The following is a 24113-nucleotide window of genomic DNA, read 5'->3' on the forward strand; positions in this document are numbered from 1 at the left end:
CCAACGATCCCCTTTTAATAGTGCGGGATCCCTATACTCAAAAACAAACCATAAACAAAGCAAGGCTAATGTCTTGTATCTCCGATCTTATATGCATTTGTCCCTTTTCATGATCCACACACACGGCCTTTGAGACATAATCCTGAGATATACTTGATAAACATGATCAGTCCCATATATGCATGTTGTCATCAACATCAAAATATGATTAAGGGCATGATTGCACTTTCAGCTGTTCCCGGGCAGCCTATCAGCTCCAGTGTGATGATGTCTGCGGCCGAGGATGCAAGGTTGCGGTGGCAGAAAGCAAAATTGGATCTAGTCGAGTTGATCAATTGCAAGGATGATGCGCTTCGAGTGACTGCGTTGTGGGGCACAAGTATTAGTGAACTGGGGGAGATATCCGTCATCAAAAGTGCCTATGAAGATCCCATGATACACAAGAATTTTGATTGTTGTGCTTGGATCACATTGATGCATCCTTTCAACCAGACGGATTTCATTCAAAGCATTGTTACACAAATCTATGTTAATTCTCTTCAAGAGACAGGAGAAGGAAGAACAACTATTGGAGCACAAATTTTGAAGATGATGGTGACAACGAAAGAACACAGTTTGGCTCATGTGTTCAAGAGATTCTTGATGCAGAGGACAGAGGAAGATAACTTGGTTTCTAAGTTCAAGAGCTTTTTGAATGACCAGAATTATCTAATTGTACTCAATGACTTACACACCATTGAAGAGTGGGATTGCATTAAAACATGTTTCCCAAACAACAAAAAAGGAAGCTGAATCATAGTATCCACTGAGCAAGTTGGAGTTGCAAGCTTATGCATAGGAGCAGAGGATGAAGCTTTAGTGCATAAGAAGTTATTTTCTGGCCAGTCCCTTTATGCGTTCTACACTAAGGTATTTTCTTTAAGTGCTGAAAAAACTCCTCTTGTTGTTATTTCTGTTAAATGTCTCAACTAAACTTCCGCGTAGTTTTAGGTTAAATAACCATTCTACATAGTTTACTTAAAAATAATTATATGTTTTAATCTTTTTCCTGAGAAAAATTTAGGCGACTACTACGCGCCGGTCGACCGGCCAGATTTGGGCCGGTCGTCCCGACCACATGATACAAATACCTTTGACTGTACGATCCAGCCGCCGTTCTCTATTATTTCTTTTGTCTAGCCCGCCTACGCTCTCTCAACCCTCTCAACCAGCCATGTGTTCCATCCCTTACGGGCCCCAGCGAGCAGCTCACCCACGGCCGGCCGTGCTCGCTGTCTTCCATCGCCATTGAGGAAGAAACCTCATTGGTCGTGAACACATGGTCGCCATCGTCGTAGCTATTTGCGTTATCAGACGTAGCAAACGCCGACAACGGTTGCAGCAAAAGCCGTCGTCGCCGTTGCTGGTTGCAGCTTGCCGGACATTTAGCAAACATTTTACGTCGCAGGTCGTAGCAAATGCCGACCACAGTTGCAGCAAAGGTTTTCATCGTCGTAGCTATTTGCGTTATCGGATGTAGCAAACGCCGACTATGGTTGTAGCAAAAGTCGACGCCTGCTATAGCTCCCTGTATATTTAGCAAACATTTTGCGTCGCAGGTCGTAGCAAATGCCGACTACGGCTACAGAAAAAGTTGTCGTCGTAGCTATTTGTATTGTCGGATGTAGCAAATGCCAACTACGGTTGCATCAAAAGTCGTCGTCGTCGGTTGTAGCACACCGTGCATGTTGCAAACATTTTGCATCGCCGGTAGTAGCAAACACTGGCGACAGTTGCAGCAGAAGTCATCATCGTCGTCGCCGGTTGTAGCTCAGCATGCACGTCGCAAACATTTTGCGCCGTCGATTGTAGCAAACGCCCACAACGGTTGCAGCTCCTGCGTGTGGCGGTCGTAGCTTCACGCATCAATCTTTCGCAGCATCGGCCTCGAGCGGTGGCTGCTATCTTGCCGCTCGCCAGTAGCGCACGGCCGCCACAAAACAAAACACTACATCGTCGTCGTGGGATAGCAGCAACCAAGGCGTTGGCACCCATGTCACCGCCGCCGGTCACAGCCGTCGTGGGAGGGTCGCGGGAGCACATGGTCTGAGCTTGCACCAGCCACACAGAGGAGACAAGCACTAGTAGAAAAAGGGCCTATTGTCCCGGTTCATAAGGGCCTTTAGTCCCGATTCTGGAACCGGGACTAAAGGGTCGTTACTAAAGCCTCCCCCTTTAGTCCCGGTTCTTACACGAACCGGGACTAAAGGCCATCCACGTGACCGCTGCCTGGAGGTAACACCAACCGGTACTAAAGGAAATTTTATGATTTTTTTCAATTTGTTTTTCAAATTGTTTTTGAATTTTTTTCTTGATTTTCAAATTTCTGAATTATTTTAACCTCTAATCTCTAATCACTCCTCATCACTGCTCAATTTAACCTCTAATCTCTAATCACCCCTCATCATTCCATATCATCTAACTTCCCGGACGGTCACCCATCCTCTCACTACTCCAGCCTGAGCACGCTTAACTTCCGCGTTCTATTCTCCCTCGTTTCCAAGTTTGCACTTGTTGTTTTCCTGACAATAATAAGATGTCAATCCTATTAACCCTCAGGAATTTAGCTTGAGCATGAAGTCACACATTTCATTGTTTGAGTTTGAAACTATTGTTTTAAAAAACAATAATTATTTAGTAACACTAATATTTCTTGAATAAGTAGTTTGACCACAGTTTGACCATAGCTTGACCAGATTTGACCAAAATTCAAAAAAACTGAAATAATTATTTAGTAACACTAATATTTCTTGAATAAGTAGTTTGACCATTGTTTGACCAGAGTTTGACCATAGTTTGACCAGATTTGACCAAAATTCAAAAAAACTGAAATAATTATTTAGTAACACTAATATTCTTGAATAATTATTTACTAACACTAATACGTCTTGAATAAGTAGTTTCACCATAGTTTGACCAGATTTAACAAAAATAAAAAAACTGAAATTTGAGCATAACTTTTTTCCTTTTAGAATTTGAGGATTCTAAAAATTTGCAAACAGGCCGGAGGCGGTCAAAATCAGATGCGGATTTTCGTGCTGAACATTTTGATATATTATACGTTTTATTTTGACATAGTATGCAAAAGTTATAGCTGTTTTACATTTTTCCTACACTTTTTGCAAAACATGTCCAAATTTAAGTTTTTAAGTTTTCCTAACTAGTAGATGTAGTAAGATAACTACATCTCGAAGGATTTTAATTTTTAAAGTTTTTATCATTTTCTTTTGCTTTTTACAAAACTGAAAAGGCGATCCAGGGGGGGTAGAGTTCGAAAATGGGACCTTTAGTATCGGTTCGTGCCATGAACCGGTATTAATGCCTCAAACCCCATTAGTACCGGTTGGTGGCTCGAACCGGGATTAAGGGTCTAACCTTTAGTACCATTTGGTGCCACGAACCGGTACTAATGGGCATCGCACCCTTTAGTCCCGGTTCGTGGCACCAACCGGGACTAAAGGTCCCATTTGAACCGGGACTAATGCCTGTACGATGCCCTAGCCGCTTGAACCGGGACTAATGCTCATATTAGTCCCGGTTCATAATGCAACCGGGATTAATGCTCTTTTCTGGCCGAACGAAAGCCCTGTTTTCTACTAGTGAAGGTTGGACATATTGAGTGAACGGCTGCGCTCCTGAAGAGAAAAGGTGGAGCAGTGTGTGGCCCCAGGGCATGTGTGACGGGACCCGTGGGGATGCAAGGCGTACGATCGAAACTATCACACGGCGCGCGCACGGCCGGCCGAAGCGTCGGCCGGTCTGCCGGCGCAAAGCGTTTCCCTTAGATTTTTCATGGGAGGCCATTTAGTTGTTTTTATGACATTATTGTGTATGCTATCATGTGACCTATGTATTCGTTCTTTTTAAAAGAAGGATAACCCCTGCCTCATCAGGACGATGCATGGAGCCATATATTATTAATAGTGCAAAATCCAGCAGTCAAACATCATCCACCCGGAAATAAAGCGGAAAACAGACCCTGAGGCCGTATACCTCACGACAGTACCTTCCCCAGATAGCCACTAATCTCTATGATACAAGACACAACATAAACGAGGAAAAAAATACACAACTCCTAGACTACGCCTTCAAGAAGGGATCACCGCACGTGTGTCGATGATGGCGAGTCCACCACATATTCATATCGCAGCTCAAACCTTCACTTCTGCCATGATATATTTTTACTATTTACTTTGTGTCGATGATTGATTCAAAAGTTAATCTCACATGGTTACATTCTGATAATCTTTTCCCACACCGTTAAACCTTCCTGGATGCATCGCCTTGGAGCTGGCTCAACAATTGGGGCCGTTGGCGGGGATTCATTAACGGTCCTGGATCCCTTGTTTCATAACATTGATGGTTGTGAATGTTGGAATGAAATTTAGGGATTAACATCACTAACCCAAATCTCATGATAAGAGCAACTGGAGATTAATTAAGCATGTGTACCTGAGATTGTTATAATCATTGGAGACTGTAGTACTAGTGCAGAATCGGGTTATAGCTCCGGTTCGTAAGGGCTTTTAGTGCCGGTTCTGTAACCGGTACTAAAGGGGGGACCGCCATTAAAGGGCCACCACGTGGCACGAGCCAAGGCCCGGTACAGGGAGCCCTTTAGTACCGGTTGGTAACACCAACTGATACTAATTTTGGGGGGGGGGTTGATTTTATTATTTATTTTTTCTTTAATTTTTTGTTTTCCATTTAATTCTTTTTCATTTGCTGGTATTTTACGATACTACATATTGTACACGTTATGCATATATATAAATAGAATTTCTCCTAGAACCGATCATATATATATATATATATATATATATATATATATATATATATATATATATATATCATCGAATGTCTCACAACCACCATTATTCACACACATACACATGTATATATACAATTAGGTATATATATACAATTTCTCCTACATGTTGCCTTCAGAGCCAATGGCATTTGCCTTGGTGCCTTTCGGAGCACGATGACAATTGGGAGTGGTTCATGGGCGCGGTAGCTGGTAATAAAATTCCCCTTTGGGATCTATGACCTGGTCGAGCAAAACTCCCGCTATTTCTTCTTGAAGTGCTCGTATGCGCTTCTCTGGTAGGAGCTTCTCCCGCACCGACTCGAACTGTTAAGAAGGAGATCAATATGCATGTGTATTGGTTATGTGACTAGATATCGATAATGATGTAAAAATTGTTAATATTGTTCTGTCAAACCTACCCATAGCTGTCTATCAGATTTGGTCCTTTCGGACGCCATCATGCGAATGTTCTCGCAAACGTAGTATGCACACACATCAGTCCCCTTTGCCTGCTTCAGGGCCTTTACGAGAATAAAATTTAATCAGATAATAATTAATCAAGCATGATAATTAATGGTATTGAAACTAGAATTAAAGAGATGCATGGTAGCTAGCTAGTACTACTTAATTAATTATACCTTGGGTCGAAACCAATACAACTTTTCTTTCCATTTGCCTGGAACCTCATTCCTGAACTTTGCCCAAGCCCTGCCCGCCGGCAAAGAAAATGGATAACCGAGTTATTAAATAGTTGATATCAGGAAATGACGAACTAAAGAGGCCGACATATAGTTAATAATGATTGAAATTACCTGTCGACTATCCCCTTCACGATTGAGTAGTCATTTTTTTTAAGTAGTGAGTCCAGTACTTCAACTGTTCATTCGTCAACTTTAATGATTAACAATATCCAATGGTAACTGCATGCTCACACGTTTGCATGTCTTAATTAAGCGAGCATGTGCATAACACTCATCAACTACCCTAAACCCTATACACTTAATTATTAACATCTAGCTAGCTAGCTAGTAATTAAATAAAAATAGAATTTGTAGTACAAGACGGTGTGACTCACATGAAGTTGTAAGGAAGTAGTATATCTTCATTGGTATTGAGGCGCTTCAAGAACTCTAGCATGTTTTTCTCTACTTCTGGTTGATACCATGGATATGTCCATGTTTGTTCATTAACGGTATTTGGGTCAATGAACCCAATGCCATAGCGTCCACCTTTTTTCATTTCATACATCGGTATGACGGAAACTAGGGCGGCAAGAGTAGAACAAAACACCAGGCATAAGGCTAGGCCTTCCGCCCTTTACCAAGTATATAGGTGCATTAATTAAATAAGAGATATTGTGATATCCCAAAATATCCATGTTCCAACATGGAACCAACTTCATCTTCACCTGCAACGGACAACGCTATAAGAGGGGCTAAGCAAAAGCGGCAACATAGCCAAACAACGGTTTGCTAGGAAAGGATGGTTGGAGGTTTGACATGGCAATATGGGAGGCATGATATAGCAAGTGGTAGGTATCGCAGCATAGCAAAAGAGCGAGCAACTAGCAATAAAAGATAGAAGTGATTTCGACGGCATGGTCATCTTGCCTGCAAAGTTCTCAGAGTTGTCGAAAGCTTGATCCTCGTAATCGTTCTCAACAGGTTCCTTGTTCATGTACTCGTCTCCCGGCTCTACCCAAAGCAAGAACACAAGCAATGGAAACACAATAAATCAATGTGCAATGCACAAGCAACATGATGCAAAACATGGCATGATATGCGAGATGTGATATGCAATGCGTATGCGTGCTCTGTGAGGAAAAAGGATGAACAAGGCATCAACTTGGCAAACCAAGTAAGCCGCTGGAAAGATGAGATGATTTCGGTTGAAATCGATATAAAGATCACCGGAAACGGATGCATGGTTTGCAAATGGCAATCAAAACAAGAATGACACCAATCTGCGATTAACAGCACGATGCTACTTAGAGTGCAACAAGAAACTATGCTACAGCACCCCAACATAACAACAAAGCATATAGCAGTGATCTACAGGAGATGCTTGACAAAAGATGAACACTGAGCTACGCCTAATTCACATATTAACAGGTTCAAACAAGCATGACAAAAATGCAAAAGATATCAGCTTCACAGACTTAGCGAAAATACTAACATGCCAGAAATTAACATCAGGAAGGCATGTTTAGAGCAAGCAAACAACCTGCTACAGGAACAAGAGATAGCAAAATATGGCATCGCGTGAATCCACTCAAAGCATAGAACAAAAGTCCCTTACTGACCATGAGCCAAAAGGGATCAGAAAATATGATGGCATCCATGTAAACATAGCAAGTTACATTCCAGATTTCAGACCTAGCAGAAAACTAGACATGGTAAAAACAGATAACAAGTAGGCATGTTTACGAGCTCGATGCACTCACTACAGAGTATTGCATGATGAACTAAGCATACATCCATCAAGAAGACATGGCATAGAAGCTAGAAATGGCAAGAACAACATCATAGCATGCAAATATCAACTACAACAAGCTTGGCAAAATTGAATAACCCATAAACAATCTGCCAGGAACATTTTATAGCAAAAGTAGAGCTCGATTGACTCAAGCTATGGCACTCCATAATTGCAAACGAACGGATGGATAGAGCACATCCATATGTTCAAAACATCCTTACTGATCCTGCTCAAAATAGGCGTGTATATCTCTGTATCAACATGAACACATGGCATAAAAATAATAGCAGGGAATAACTTGGTGAAATTTCTAAGTCCTTGAAATCAGCAACATTATCATGCCTAGTTTGCATGCTTGTGCTAGTCACCACAGAGATCAAAAAATACATGGCATACACCCCTGTAAAGATGGAATGGCATAGTTCAAAACACATGTAGGGCTCAACTTCATAAGATGCACACATCAATCATGGCAAAAATGCATTTTCTGATAAGAATCTGAAACTAACATCACATAGCCCTCTTCCAACAGCATTTAGGGCATCAAGATGATCTCAAATGAAAATGATGCAATGAGATAAAATGATGTACTCGTCGAGGTGAACACCTCGATATGCTATACGCCCAAAACGGAGCCACGGGTGCAAAGTTATGGCATGATGAAAATGCAACAAAATTACTGAAAACAAATGACTTAGAGAATTTCCGGGCCCCGAGGAAAGTCAACCTCGATCGGATCTGGGCCGGGCGCCGGAGGACGTGGTCGGAGCACCGGAGTTCGGGGAGGAGGCCGGAGGAGCTCGCCGGAGGAGGTGGAGCCCGGACCGGATCCGAAGGAGGAGGGCGCGGGCGGCGAGGGGCGACGGGGCCGCGGGCGGAGGCGGCGGCGCCCGAGGCGGCGGGAACGGGCGCGGCGGCCGGCGGCGGAGCGGCGGCAGGCTGGCGCGGGAGGCGACGGCGAGGTGGCAGCGGCGGGCGGACGAGGCGGCGGGCGCGGCCCGGGCGCGTGGGTCGGGAGGGCCCCGCCTGGGCCCGGCGGGCCTGCTCGGGAGGCGGCGGCGATGTGGGCGCGGGCTGCCCACGTGGCAGCCCCTGGTTGGCTGGGCGCGGCGGCGCGGGCGTGTCCAGCGGGAACGGACACGTCCGGCGGAGGAGGGGACGAATTTTTAGGGTTTAGGGGGAAATGATCGGGAATTGGAGGAGGGGGTGCCTTTTTATAGGTAGGAGGAGCTAGGAGGCTCCAAATGGAGTGTAGTTTTCGCCCACACGATCGTGATCGAACGGCGGGGAGGATGGAAGTGACTTAGCTGGGTTATTGGACTGTTTTGAAGGGATGTTGGGCTGCAACCCAAAAGAAGCCTTCGCGGTTACCCGGTAACCGTTGGAGTATCAAACGACCTCCAAATGACCCGAAACTTGACAGGCGGTCTACCGGTGCTATACCAAGGCTGCTTGGCAAACCTCGGGCCATTCCGAGAAAGTTTAATACCTGCTCATGGAAAAAGGTAAAAGGGGACGCCGGGGGACATAGGAGTGCCAGATTGCAAAACGGACAACGGGGAAAATGCTCGGATACATGAGACGAACATGTATGCAAATGCGATGCAGATGATGACATGGTATGTAATGCATGACACGGGCAAAATGCAAAACGAAGGAAAACCCAACCACAGAGGGAATATCATATCACATAGCCGAAAATGGCAAGAGTTGGAGTTACAAATATGGCAAGTTACATCCGGGGTGTTACAGTTGGTACAACAAGCGGGGGGATCGATTGCGCAGCCTGTTCTCCTAGCTGGGGAACGGTTTTCCAGCATTTTTGGCCAGCTGCTTGGTGTCGGTGTCAAAACCGGCGGATCTCGGGTAGGGGGTCCCGAACTGTGCGTCTAAGGCTAATGATAACAGGAGACTGGGGACACGATGTTTACCCAGGTTCGGGCCCTCTCGATGGAGGTAATACCCTACTTCCTGCTTGATTGATCTTGATGATATGAGTATTACAAGAGTTGATCTACCACGAGATCGTAGAGGCTAAACCCTAGAAGCTAGCCTATGGTATGATTGTTTTTGTCCTACGGACTAAACCCGCCGGTTTATATAGACACCGGAGGGGGCTAGGATTACACAGAGTCGGTTACAGAGAAGAAGATCTACATTCGAATCGCCAAGCTTGCCTTCCACGCCAAGGAGAGTCCCATTCGGACACGGGACGAAGTCTTCAATCTTGTATCTTCATAGTACAACAGTCCGGCCAAAGTATATAGTCCGGTTGTCCGGATACCCCCTTATCCAGGACTCCCTCGGTAGCCCCTGAACCAGGCTTCAATGACGATGAGTCCGGCGCGTAGATTGTCTTCGGCATTGCGAGGCGGGTTGTTCTCCGAATACTCCAAGATAAATTCCGAACACAAGGATCGTGTCCGGCTCTTCAAGACAAACTTCTCATACCGCCATAGAGAGAACAATAATCCACGAATCTAATCTGCTGACAGCTCTTCATAGCGCGACATCATGCCACTGCCCGTCTCTTATTCGAACCGTTTTTACAACCAGCTACCGCACACATCGCGAGGGGGTTTCTTCGGCACGTCTTGTAGAAGCAGAGATCGTGTCCCTATCATCGCTGCATTCTCATCAATACGGGTATGGGTAACCTAACCGTGCCATCAAACGCGGTGAGTGGGGAACAAGACGGTTTTATTAGGCAAGCGGGGAGGCACAAAGTTTCATCGCCTTTATAAAGACGAAAAGCCCCCTCCTTTCCACCCGCGCCTTTATCCTTCTGATAGTCCCTTTCTTTTCGCCCGAGCCCTAGCGCCCAAGCATTCATCTTCCCCACCAACAAAGGTTCTCCGAAAATGTCTAGATCCATAGTAGGAGGCAAGTGGATGGCCTCCTCCGTCCAGGAGAAGGATATTAAAAAACTGCGGGCGGCCGGGTATCTGGCCAAGAAAATCGGCCACCGTCTTCCGATGGCGGGACAGATTGTTCCTACTCTGGAGCCCCATGAGAGGGTCGTTTTCCTCCCCCATTTCGTCCGCGGGCTTGGGTTTCCCCTTCACCCTTTTGTTCGCGGCATCATGTACTACTACTAATTGATTTTCACGATCTATCCCCCAATTCTTTCCTCAACATCTCGACGTTTATCATCGTGTGCGAGGCCTTTCTCCGCATCTTGCCACACTTCGGGCTATGGCTGAAGATCTTCAATGTGAAGCCCAAGGTGGTGAACGGCAAACACGCCGAGTGCGGAGGCGCCATGGTGAGCAGAATGCCCAAGGTCACATGGCCGACGGGCACTTTTAATGACTCCGTCAAGGAGTGGCAGCAGCAGTGGTTCTACATCACTGAGCCACGCGGCAAAAAAGGGCCGCTACTCCTGAGTTTCGATTTGGAGCCCCTTTGCGTCTTACGTCCTGGCCCAAGAATGGCTTGAACTGGTCGTCATCCAACGAACTGTCGGTAATCCAGGCGCGCGTCAAAGGTATGGAGGACAGGGCCGTCAAGCTTGTTGACACAGTCCAGGTGATGCCGGTACGCCTGATCCTTTTGTGTCAGCACAGAAGCTGCAATTTGTGGGAGTATGAACCGGCCGAGCACCAGACCCTGCGGGAGCTTTTCGTCTCCTTGCACAAGGACATCTGGAAGGTGCTCTTTAAGTCCGGCAAACCGTGGCCGGACTCCGCCGCGGACCGCGGGTACCAATTGTCCCACCCCACAAGTCCGGTAAGTCGTCATTATGTCTTGGCCATCCATATGTTTCATTGGTATGTCCCGAGGGAGATGTTTTTAACGTGCTTTTCCACGATTACCTCAGGGATGGACGAACAAGGCGGAGCGGATTCATTGTCCGGCCCCGCTGCCGGAAGAACCGGCGGGACCTCTTCTAACGAAGATGCTGGTCCTGGTGCCTTACGAGGCACCGAAGAAAGAGGCCAACAAAAAGGCCAAGGAGACCAGGAGCGGCCTCCGTCGTCGCGGTGCCTCGGACACGAAGTCCGAAGACTCCAGTGACCATCCCTCCTCCGAAGAGGACGAGGAGGAGGAAGAGGACGAGCCCCCTGCGGGGGGAGGGAAGAAAAGGGTAGCCTCCTCCTCCTTAGAGGCAGATTCGCCTAAGAGGGGAAGAACACTCATCCCAGAGGCGTCTACCACAGCTACTGACAGCAGCCCGGAGTGGGATCCCAGGGTCCAGCCCCTGGTAAACTCGTAAGTGCATAAAATCCAAACATGTCCATGCATCCGGGATTACTAAAGTGTAATATTTCAATTTGCACCGTACTCTTGACAGTTCGGCGAGGTCTCCTGCCAAACAGTCCTCATCGGAGGACTCGTTGAGTTGCGATGCCTTGGAGAGCGAGACACCTCCAAGGGCCCCCTCCCCAAAGCCTGGTTATGACACCGAGGTGTCATCCCAAAACGACCTGAACCAGGGGGCGTACCTCGAGGGCCAGACACGCGGGAGCGGCAGTTCCCATGAACGTCGATGGCGGGGCGATCTTGGATCCGGCCCACAGCCGGACACAGTCCCGGAGACCCTTGAGGCTTCGAGATCAGGCAGGCAGCCCATCCTGACTGGAGGAGGCGATCTTGCTCCACCTGCAACCTCTGTCCAACCAAAGGTGTCGGGTGGCCTATCGATAGCACTGGAGAGCGCTTCCATCATTGATAAACATCGCGCCCTTATGGGCGTGGTGATAGAAAGGATTCAGGCCGCCGAGAGCGGACTGAATGAATCCTGCCTAAGCCTTATAAAAGGCTTGGAGGTATGTTTTTAAGAGTTTTTAGAAGACTGTCATAGTATAGATAGTAGCCCCTGATACACTATTCGGTGAGGACAGGAACCGGATAGGGGATCAAATTTCCGTTCGCAGGAGACTCAGCTAATGACATATATATCTATTTCTCTATGAATCAGGCGTCTGCAGCGACTGCCTCCTCTCATACTGCGGAGGTGTCCGGATTCAAGCAGAGTCTGGAGCGGGCCAAAGAGAAACTCGGCCGAGTAAAGAAGCAGCTGGAGGATAAACAAGGTATGTTGAATATTTTAGTAAGTTTTTGGCACAAGTAAGTAGTTGTGTCTAATTAAAGCATTTATATCGCGCACTCTAGGGGCGAATGCCGAAATTGAGGCGCTCAAGAAGGCTATTGCCTTGGCCGAAAAGAAGGCAGCCGCGGAGCAGGCTCTGCGCGAGAAGCACGAGGCCCGGGTCATTGAAGCTGAACGAGAGCTTCAGGAGGCCATGAAAAAAGCGAGACTTTGGAGAAGGATCTATCATTGAAAGAATCCAAACTCGTCCAAGCTCTCCAAGCCGCTAATGATGCTCGAGAGGAAGCCCAGGCTGCTGTGAAGGACATTCAGGAGGCGCGGAAGATTGCGGCTGGTAAGGCTTTTTCTTATTCAAAAGTGATTTATATGCGGTAGTAGGAAAGATTCAGGGTGACCCATTGAATCCTGATTTCTCCAGGGGCGTTTCCGGATCTGCCGTGCAGCATATCTGATGTCGCCCAATTCTACCGAGCTGAGGAGAAGGAGACTGCGGAGAAGCTCTTCTAGTCGCCGTATTTGGCGCCGAATTATCCGGTGCCGTTTGTCGACCAGGTGAAGCAGCTGGTCGAAGTGCACCAGGCAGCCGAACTAGCCATGAAGGATTTGGTTATCCAGCTATGGCCCACTGAGCCCATTCCGAGCAGTTTCTTTGGGCTCGTGAAGCGAATTGTGAGTGCCTGCCCTCGTCTTGACGTCATTAAGCGGTCGGTTTGTATAGAAGGTGCGTGAATGGCATTTGCCCGTGCAGAAGTGCACTGGGGGAAGCTAGAAGCTGAGAAGTTGATGACCGAGGGGCCGCCGGAGGGGAAGGAGCATCGCAAGCCCGAATTGTATTATGATGGAGTCCTGAAAGGGGCCCTCCTTGTGGCAGAGCAGTGTGTGAAAGACATTATTTTCCCCTAAAGGCAGTGATGCTCCTTTGTAAGGTGGAACAAAGTCACTTTTATGTATTTGCCTGTTATATGAAAGTTTTCTTCCTGCGCGGCCGTTTTATATATTAGTCTTGAGAGTTAGCCAGTCGTCGGCTTCTGCCCCCACGTAGGAAGTACGGGGGTGGTCGGGATACACCTGAACACTCTTTACCCCATTCTCGGGTCCATAAAGGAGGTGTTCAGCACAGCAAACCAGGCAATTGGACTATAGGGCTTTATTACTCTCACTTAGCCATAGGAATTCGAGTATGGGAGGCGCAGCCCCTGGTGTTCAGAAGACCGCACGAGGGGCTCTAATAGCGCCTGAACGGTGGACCAATCCCTCGCACTCTGCATTTTATTATGGCATTATGCGGAATAAATCCTTAAAGATTTTACAAACTCTCGAACAGCTGACCAGCTCTCGCCTTATCATGACAGTCAGTTTTCGTCTTTCTCTACTGAGGTGTTCGTCCGGAAGAACCGGGACACAATCGCAGTAGTTCTCCCAGCGCTACCTTAGCCGATATTGCAGAACGTAAGGTACCAAAACATGGGAGCAGGGCAAACCCAACCAATGACCCAAGACATGATTCGGAGCTGATGCATATAATGCTATAAGTTCGGGGTGCCGAACGACCGAGAAGGTGGTCGGACTTTGTTGCCATAGTGCGGGTGCAATGAAGCCCCTGGCGTTATAAGGCATAACACGATGTTCGGATGCCGTTATGACAAAATGTCGTTGAGAAATAATCCCTGTTCAAGAATTCATCCGATTAACCAGTTAACTTGCCGATTAACCCCTACTCCTAGGGTCACCGAGTAGCTTATAAACCAATAAATCGTCTGATTAATTGATTAAATATCCGATTAACTTGCCGATTAGCCTATTAATCCCCTACTCACTAGCCAACCGAGCAGTTGCCAGTTAATGATTTCCTCAACAATGGAAATAATAGCAGAGGAGCGTCAAATGACTCTACATGTTGTATTTAAGTAATACGTCTATGCGTATGAGTACAGTGCATGTTATAAAAGAGAGGCATGACGGCAGAACCTGTTGGGACCGGGCGGTAGGGAGCTGTGCGTGGGTCCAGAGTAATATCCGAATTGTATTCTGGTGGGGTGAAGATTCCCCCTTTGTGCGTCCGAGCTGATTCCAAGTCGCCGGTCCAGTTATGCGCAAAGGCGAACCTGCAAATAATGCTAAAGGCGTGTGTGAGCAGCGGGTGAGCCATGGGATGTGGCCCGTCTAGCTTATGCCGGAGGATCTGTTTGAGCCATGATCAGGCTAGGATATCGTGAAGTAGTTTGGACTCCTTTATCGGTGTCCGGGAGTTCGGTTGTCGAATCAAGGTTCGATCGAAAAAACCGTGACTCGCTGCTTCTGTTACTAAAGTGGCCGAATACTCTTCGGCGCCGAGGCAAAGCTCGGTCTTGCCCGCAATTGTGACTACATCACGTGGGTCTGGTTTTTTAAGACTGTCGTGGGCATTGGGTGATAATGCATTGAGTCACAGTGTATCTTGGCGGTGCTGAATAGCTACTGCCTAGAGGTGTAATGTCGAAGGTTAGTTCTTTGGCATGGCAATTTTTTGGTGATCCGAAGAACATCTCCAGAGTGGCAGGGCCTAAGTGGCCTTTGCGCCTGGTTATGACACTCTAAAATGAGTTTTTTAGTGGGTCTGATCCTCGAGTGATCGATCCCTATCCGGTGCACCACGACCTGGTGCAGCAAGTTTGGACTATTGTCTCCGCCAGTAGGGGAATACCTCTAGTTGATATTGGCCAGACGGTTTTGTCAATCGAAGATGATCGGTCGTATTTTTGTACGGCGGGGCAACTTGATTTGTTGAGTTGACGTCCCGAAGAGTGTACATCCGCTCCCATGTGGATGTTGCTTGTCATGTTCACTATTTTGGTTGATGGAAGAAATTCCTTTTGCCCTGTCTTGCTTGATAATCTGGGCTTCTTGCCCTGGGACCCCTTCATGCTATTTCCGGCGTCGGCCTGCCAATCTGTTTAACGACCCAGCATTCTCTATTGGTATGATTGGCTGCCGCTCCTGGGGTACCATGAATTTGACATGGGAGGTCAAGTATGCGGCTTAGGCTGGAGGGGCCATAATTATGATTTTGAAGTCTCTTCTCCCGCTGAATGGGTTGAGGACTGCGTGCTCCTGTGTGGACTGTCATGTCCTGGGCGTCATTCTTTGCCTTGGGACGCTTATATTTGTTGCACCAAGGTTTGCGGACTCTCTTCCTGGCTGCTGATGTGCCCAGGGTGCTTGCCATGTTGTTGTTTAGTATGAAATGCTGGTCTTGCGCATAGCCCCTTGCCGCAATGTGTTGTCGGCGGGGTGTAGGCCTGCGTTTGGTTTTTAGTGACGCCTCCTCGAATTGAGGCAGTAGCCTGCGCTTTGGGTAATATTTTGTTCGGCACTCGAGTCCGTATTCCTCGGCTGCCCGGGCCTTAGTCCGTCTGTCTGCGAGCAGATCCTGATCAGCTTGAAGCTGCTGCCGCTTCTTTTTTAGGCTTCTTGCAGTGGCTATAAGCCGACGTTTGAAATGCTCCTACTCTATGGGATCCTCAGGCACGCCGAATTCGTCGTCGCCGAGGCTCATCTCGTCTTCGGAGGGAGGCATATAGTTGTGGTCTTCTGCATATCCGTCTGTTGCCTGTTCCTCTGGGCTGACCTGCCCGTGCTCCTGTTCGTCCTGGTCGAAGGCATGCTGATCAGGGTTGTATCCCTCTTCGGCGCCATTTGTATTATTTTCTTCTCCAGTGCCGGTGTTGCTGTGGCTGGGCTTGGAGCGGCGCCGATGACGCCCATGCTTTGATTTCTTCCCTGAGGGGTATCTCCCGTTGCCTCATCGCCATTGTCTTCGTTGGAAGTATCCACCATATATATATCATATGAAGAGGTGGTAGTCCAGCGCCCTGTGGGCGGTGGTTCCTGTTCTTCTCCCGCATCGTCGTCTATACCGTCGATGTCTTCGCAGTCGAAGTTAAGCACGGCAGTCAAATCATCGACTGTGGCTATGAAGTGGGTGGTGGGTGGGTGACGAATTTCTTCGTTGCCTGCTTCCCACTCGAGAAGAACATAGTTCGGCCAAGAATCTCCTGACAGAGAGAGAGACCTTAATGAATTTAGCACATCGCCAAAGGAGGAGTGCTGGAAGATATCCACGGCGGTGAATTCCATGACAGGAGCCCAATCAGATTCGATGGGCATGGAAGCACACGGTCTTGGACCTGCAACCGAAGATAAGTCCGGGGGTCCAGAGACACAGATTTCCCTAGAGGCGGAGTCTGTGTTCGGCTCCAATGCCGATGAGTGTGTGGCCTCTGGGGCGGGGTCCATCCACCCGTCCTCGAAAGGCACGATCTGCTGTGGAACGAAGTCCGGAGCTGTAGCAGGCGCGATGTTCCGAATACTGTCCGACGGCAGATCTAGGTCATGCACGTCGTGATCGTTTAGCGTTCCTGACATGGGCCCGAATCCGTCAAAGATCAAGTCTCCACGGATGTCGACAGTGTAGTTTAGGTTTCCAAACCTGACCTGACGGCCAGGGCATAGCTGTCGATCTGCTCCAGATGGCCAAGCGAGTTGGCCCGCAGTGCGAAGCCACCGAACACGAAGATCTGTCCGGGGAGGAAAGTCTCACCCAGGACGGCGTTGTTGAAGGTTTGAGGAGCCATCGAGCCTTACAGCGACGACATAGAGAAACTCTTAATGAAAGCACCAATGTCGGTGTCAAAACCGGCGGATCTCGGGTAGGGGGTCCCGAACTGTGCGTCTAAGGCTAATGGTAACAGGAGACTGGGGACACGATGATTACGCAGGTTCGGGCCCTCTCGATGGAGCTAATACCCTACTTCCTGCTTGATTGATCTTGATGATATGAGTATTACAAGAGTTGATCTACCACGAGATCGTTGAGGCTAAACCCTAGAAGCTAGCCTATGGTATGATTGTTGTTGTCCTACGGACTAAACCCTCTGGTTTATGTAGACACCGGAGGGGGCTAGGGTTACACAGAGTCGGTTACAGAGAAGGAGATCTACATCCGAATCACCAAGCTTGCCTTCCACGCCAAGGAGAGTCCCATCTCGACACGGGACGAAGTCTTCAATCTTGTATCTTCATAGTCCAACAGTCCGGCCAAAGTATATAGTCCGGCTATCCGGATACCCCCTTATCCAGGACTCCCTCACTTGGCTCGAGCTCGAGCTCGACTGTCGTGCTTGATGTGCCTTCCTGATTTGGCGCTCATAGTCAGAGTCAACAGGCTTGGGAGCTGGTGGTTTAGCCATACGAGTAAAGTGGTCAATCTTATCCTCAAGCACTTTCTCCCTTGGCGGCGGTGGCGGTTTGGGTCCAAAATGGCCCTCCACTTGGGCCTTCACTATGGCTTCGTTTTGCTCCTTGGTCATGTTGTAAGGCCTCAGCAAAAGAGGCGCTAGGCTTGGAACATATTGAAATCGCTTGCCTCTACCTGTACCTCCTGTACTACCTCGACTTGTAGCACTACGCACCATAGTTGCAGTGGCTCTCTTCCGCGATTGCTGAGGCAGCGGAGACGGCTGACGTGGTGTCAGACTTGGAGGAGGAGTGGCACGCGTTAGTGGACTCAGAGGAGGGGGAGTAGCCTCATGCGTTGCCTGAGTTGAAGCAGGAGGAGTGGCCTCACACGTTGGCTGAGTTAAAGTAGGAGGAGTGGCCTCACGCGTTGGCTGAGTTGAAGCAGGAGGAGTGGCCTGAAGCTGTGCCGGACTAGGAGGAGCGGGAGTTGTCTGCTCCTTGTCACCTCTTGGGATCTCAAGCTCTAGCTGACGCGGTGTCGGTGGCCTTCAAAAGATGATGCAATTCTTTCTCCATAGGATGATACGATGTATGGCCTCTCCCAGTGTGTGATCCTTGTCACCTCCAGGAACGTCAAGTTGTAGCCCCGAATATTGGTACACCACCTCATCAACCACGACACGAGCATAGCCGGCTGGAATCGTTCTGCAATGGAAGGTTGCTCCGGGGGGATTTGTATAAGCAACGGCGTCCGTCGCCTTCACGGATATGTTCTTTATTTTGAAGTTTAGCTCATAGTTAGTGTTCTCCGTGATGTTATCCACAGGGCATCTATCCAGCAGTGCGTCGCCCGAGGCGGAACCCATGCTGCTTCTCGGCATGGATGGGACGGTGCTATCCAATGCTGGATCATCTGCTAGCTGCTGCCGCAGCTGAGACCCCCTTTCCTGGCTAAGTGAGTCGATCTGCTGCTGCTGCCGCTGCAATTTGAGTGCCAAGTCCGTGTGCGCTGATTCTAGGCCTTGAAGGCATTCTGCTTCCTGGATCCTCTGCTCGTCCTCCAGCTTCTACTTATTCTCCTCCTTCATCTTCCTTCTCGCACGACTTCTGTAGTCTGCGTTCCAGTCAGAAAAGCCCTCATACCACAGAACAATGCCCTTGCCTCGTGTTCTTCCCGGGTGTTCAGGATTTCCCAGGGCGCGCGCAAGCTCGTCGTTGTCTCTATTGGGCGTGAACACCCCCTTTCGAGCTTCTTCTATTGCTTGATCTAACTTAACATCGGCTCCTTTATGACATGCCTTCTTCGAAACCTGGCCTGTCTTCAGGTCCAATGCACCCCATGCGCATAGAACCAATTTCTGCACCTGGGGGGCAGCTCAATGTAACTAGAGTGACCTGTGCAGCCAGCATCTCTTGCTCAGACTTATCCCACTTAGGCATTGCCACCGCGTAGCCACCTGGCCCCAGCCTATGGAATTGCTCCTTTTTTGCGGCATTGGCCTTGTTTTTTTAGGACCGTTCCTAAGATAATTCTGATTCCTTAGATAATTCTGATTCCTTGAATTTCATGAAAGCGGGCCAGTGTTCTCTTTGGTTCTCTAGTGTTCCCTTGAATTATGGAGTCTTCTTTCCTGCTTTGACGTAGTTATTCCATATAGTTTTCTTGTGGTTGTTGAATGCAATTGCCATCTACCTAAGAGCAGCGTCCTTGACTTTCTCCACATCAGCAGCTGTGAAATGATCTGTTAGGGTGAAATGTTCCATGACATTTTCCCAAACCACAGTTTTTGCTCTGTTATCGACAAAAGTGAGATCTGGACGAGGCTTTGATGGCTCTTTCCATTCTTGAAGGGAGATCGGGAGTTTGTCCTTCACAAGAAATCCGCACTGACGAACAAACTTGTTCGCAATGTTCTTAGGCGCTATTGGTTTGCCATTAGTTTTGATGACATCGATGTTGTACTTTACGCCCTCCATCAACTTTTTGCCCCGGCCTCGCACTCTGCCAGTCGAAGATTTGCTCGATCCGGAGGGCTGAAAGAAGAAAGATCGATTCGTTAATATATCTTCAAATCATTTAAAACATGTGAGATCACCAGATGTCTGCTTATATAAATATACCTCGCCGGTCTCTGTTATTTCAAGATCAACATTTTCTTCGCCAATTTCAAGATCAATATTTTCTTCACCATCGTAATCATAGTCGTCGTCCATGATGTCATCAATTCGGTCGTCACGATCGAATATCCGCTCATCATCACCCTCCTCGGTATTGTTCAGATATTGGGAGCCCTCATCTTCTTCATTTCGATCATCTGGCCCGCGAGGGGAGCGTATGATCTCGAACAGGGCCTCTTCTCCCTCTCTGCCGGTATTGTCCGCCATAACTTCTATTTAACTAATCCAGAAGAAATATAAAACAATGTAGTAGTCAAATTACAATGCATGCATGCAACCAATAAGGAAATCCTGAATCATAATACATAATATGCATCGTCTCGAATAATATATAATCTCGAATACATCATCTCGTATATTATATATCGAATACATCACTAGCTAGCTAGCTAGCTAATAAAGATCGAATACTATAGAATAATCTAGGCCACTCGCGGTTCCTGAGGCGCGGGCGGTGGATACCCAAAGAGAAGGAACCATCACAGGATCATAGCTCCGATGATCTCCCCAAAGACTCTGCCAGTTATTGCAGAACCTGACGTCCATAGCAACCATGTAGCGACGGACGTGCTCGTCCTCCTCCCTGACACGGCGATGCACCACCTCCGGCGGGGCCGGCTCCCTCCGCACCGAAAGTGGCCCACCGGAACGCCACCAAAGGAGCTCAGGGTCGACGATGGGACCCGGGTTCCTCACCAAGCGGCGAGCCCCTGAAGGTAGCACCTCCCAGTGCCAGCCCGGTAAAGCCCAATCCCGGACATGGGTCCTCTGAAGCAGGACGTCATCGCGAACGGGTCGACGGCGAGGATCCGGGCCAGGCATCATCGAGAACAAATACTATAAGCCGCAAAAGTAATAATTTTTAAATGATTAGATTGTGATTTCTTATATGCAAATTCTAAATCTCTATAACTAAAATTATAAGAAACTAAAAACTAACATTTCTATAACATTTCCAACATTTCTATAACAATTTGAAATTAATCTAATTCATCTAGCTAAAACTAACATTTCTAAAGTTTCTAACATTTCTATATACTATTTGACATTAATCTAATCTAATTAATTAATTCATGTAAAACATTTGTATAAAAACAGAAAAAACAGAAGAAACTAAAAACTAAAAATTACAAACAGGATTGTGTGTGTGTGCGCGCGCGCTCGCGTGTGTGTGTGCGCGCGCGCTCGCGTGTGTGTGTGCGTGTGTGTGTGTGTGTGTGTGTGTGTGTGTGTGCGTGTGTGTGTGTGTGTGTGTGTGTGTGCGTGCGTGTGTGTGTGCGCGCGCGTGCGCGCGTGCAACTACGATGCCGGTGGCGCGACGGCTTTGATTGGAGGGAGGAGAGGGGCTCACAGCGCGGGCGAGGTCGAGGTGATGGCGACGGCGATGGCGACGGCAAGGCGAGGGGAAGGCGAGGCAGAGGGGACGGCGACGGATGGCGACGGGGACGGCGACAGACGGCGACAGGGACGGCGACGGGGGCGGCAGCGAGGGGCGGCAGCGACGGCGACGGACGGCGACGGGGACGGCGACGGGGACGGCGACGAGGGGCGGTGGCGACTGGGCATAGGAGAAGAAGCAGAGGGAGAGATGAGAAACTACATTTTTTTGAAGTGTTTTCTTATATAGAACACCCTTTATTACTGGTTGTAGCCACCAACCGGTACTAAAGGGGTGTTTTGGCCAGGCGAAGCGGCGGGAAGCGCCCCCCCCCCTTCAGTACCGGGTGGTGGCTACAACCGGTACTAAAGACCCCCCCCCCCCTTTAGTACCCGTTGGAGCCACCACCCGGTACTAAAAGGGTTGCGCTGGCGCAGGTGCGGTGCGGGCAAGTTTAGTCCCACCTTGCTAGCCGAGGGACGCCCGCACCTGTTTAAAAGCACCGGCGTGGCTGCTCTCTCGAACTCCTCTCTATAGCAGGCTTCTAGGCCTAACTCTACCGCTCTGCCCTGTGGGCCTACTGGGCCTTGCGGGCCTGCATCCTGGCCCAATGACAGGTTGGGTTACTACTCATATGCAGGACGCTGTGGCCCAGTAGGTGGGTTTTTAATTTAGTTTTTGTCTCAATTTTTTTCTACTTTATTTATTTCTGAATATTTTTTCTTTAGGTACAAAAAATTACAAACTTTATGTTAGTACCAGTAGTTTTCAAATTTGAATAGTTTAAATCTGAATTATTTGACGAACTAATTTGTAGACGAAGTGCATTCAGTTTTTGCACATAAAATTTCTTCGCATTTCAAATGCCAAAACACATAAGTATCCTAACCCTAACTATTATAAAGATTCCCTCCAGTTTGTTCGAAGCGGCACTTTCCAGATATATAAGTCCGAAAAGTCACTACAGAAGAAAGTGATGACGGTGAAGCCTATCACATCCCAGAGTGGGATCTTCGGCTGTGAAACTTTTTCTTCGCGTGTGTCCCTTTGCGCCATAACCATGGACAATCCTCATCATTTAAATGGATGCTCGGATCAATATTCACTGTGAATGGATCAATTTCATCAAACTTTTCATAATCTTCTGACATGTCTGTCTTGTCATCCACTCTCACGATGTTTCTTTTCCCTGAAAGAACTATGTGGCGCTTTGGCTCATCGTATGATGCATTCCCGTTCTTATCTTTTCTTTTTCTCGGCCTGGTAAGACATGTCTTTCACATAGAAAACCTGCACCACATCATTGGCTAGGATGAATGGTTCGTCTGCATACGCAAGATTGTTGAGATCCACTGTTGTCATTCCGTACTGCGGGTCTTCCGTTACCCCGCCTCGTGTCATATTGACCCATTTGCACCGAAACAAAGGGACCTTCAAACCACCTCCATAGTTAAGTTCCCATATGTCCTCTATGTAACCATAATATGTTTCCTTTCCCGTGTTGGTTGTTGCATCAAAGCGGACACCACTGTTTTGGTTGGTGCTCTTCTTATCTTGGGCGATCGTGTAAAATGTATTCCCATTTATCTCGTACCCTTTGAAAGTCATTATATTCGAAGATGGTAACTGGGACAGCAAGTACAGGTCATCTTCAATATCGCCATCATGCATGGCACGTGTCTGCAACCAACCGGCGAAAGTCCCCGTTTGTTCACGTGTAATCCAGTCGTCAGACTGCTCCGGGTGTTTGGAGTGTAGAAAATTCTTGTGTTCCTCCATATACGAAGGCACCAAGGCAGAATTCTATAGAAGTGTGTAGTGTGCTTCAGTGAGAGAATGCCCGTCCATACATATTATTTGATCCCCTCCTAGCGTGCTTTTTCCATCCAGTCTGCCCTTATGCCGCGATTCAGGAACACCAATTTGTTTAAGGTCAGGAATAAAGTCAATACAAAACTCAATGACCACCTCGTTTTCATGGCCCTTCGAGATGCTTCCTTCTGGCCTAGCACGTTTGTGAACATATTTCTTCAAGACTCCCATGAACCTCTCAAAGGGGAACATATTGTGTAGAAATACAGGACCCAAAATGTTAATCTCTTCACATAGGTGAACTAGGACGTGCGTCATGATGTTGAAGAAGGATGGTGGGAACACCAACTCAAAACTGACAAGACATTGCACCAAATCATTCTGTAACCTTGGTATGATTTCTGGATCGATACCTTCTGAGAGATTGCATTGAGGAATGCACATAGCTTCACAATGGCTAATCGACCGTTTTCCGGTAGAAGCCCCCTCAATGTAACCGGAAGCAGTTGCGTCATAATCACGTGGCAGTCATGAGATTTTAGGTTCTGGAACTTTTTATCTGCCATATTTATTATTCCTTTTATATTCGACGAGAAGCCAGACGGTACCTTCGTACTGAGCAGGCATTCAAAGAAGATTTCCTTCTCTTCTTTGCTAAGAGCATAGCTGGCATGACCCTGATGTATGCCATCTTTTCCTTGGATACGTTGCTGGCCCTCCCGTGCCTCCGGTGTATCTTTTGTCTTCCCATACACGCCCAAGAAGCCAAGCAGGGTCACGCAAAGATTCTTTGTCACATGCATCACGTCAATTGCGAAGCGGACCTCTAGGTCTTTCCAATAGGGCATGTCCCAAAATATAGATTTCTTCTTCCACATGGGTGCGCGTCCGTTAGCATCCTTCGGAACAGGTTGTCCGCCAGGACCCTTTCCAAAGATTACCTTCAAATCCTTGACCATATCATGTACATCAGCACCAGTACGGTGGCGAGGCTTCGTCCGGTTATCCGCCTCACCTTTGAAATGCTTGCCTTTCTTTCTTACGGGAGGATGCCTGCTCGGAAGAAATCGACGCGATGTCCCAGGTACACATTCTTCCTACAACTATCCAAATATATACTGTTAGTATCATCCAAACAGTGCGTGCATCCG

This window comes from Triticum aestivum, chromosome 3B, assembly GCF_018294505.1.
Source record: "Triticum aestivum cultivar Chinese Spring chromosome 3B, IWGSC CS RefSeq v2.1, whole genome shotgun sequence".
Lineage (NCBI taxonomy): Eukaryota > Viridiplantae > Streptophyta > Magnoliopsida > Poales > Poaceae > Triticum > Triticum aestivum.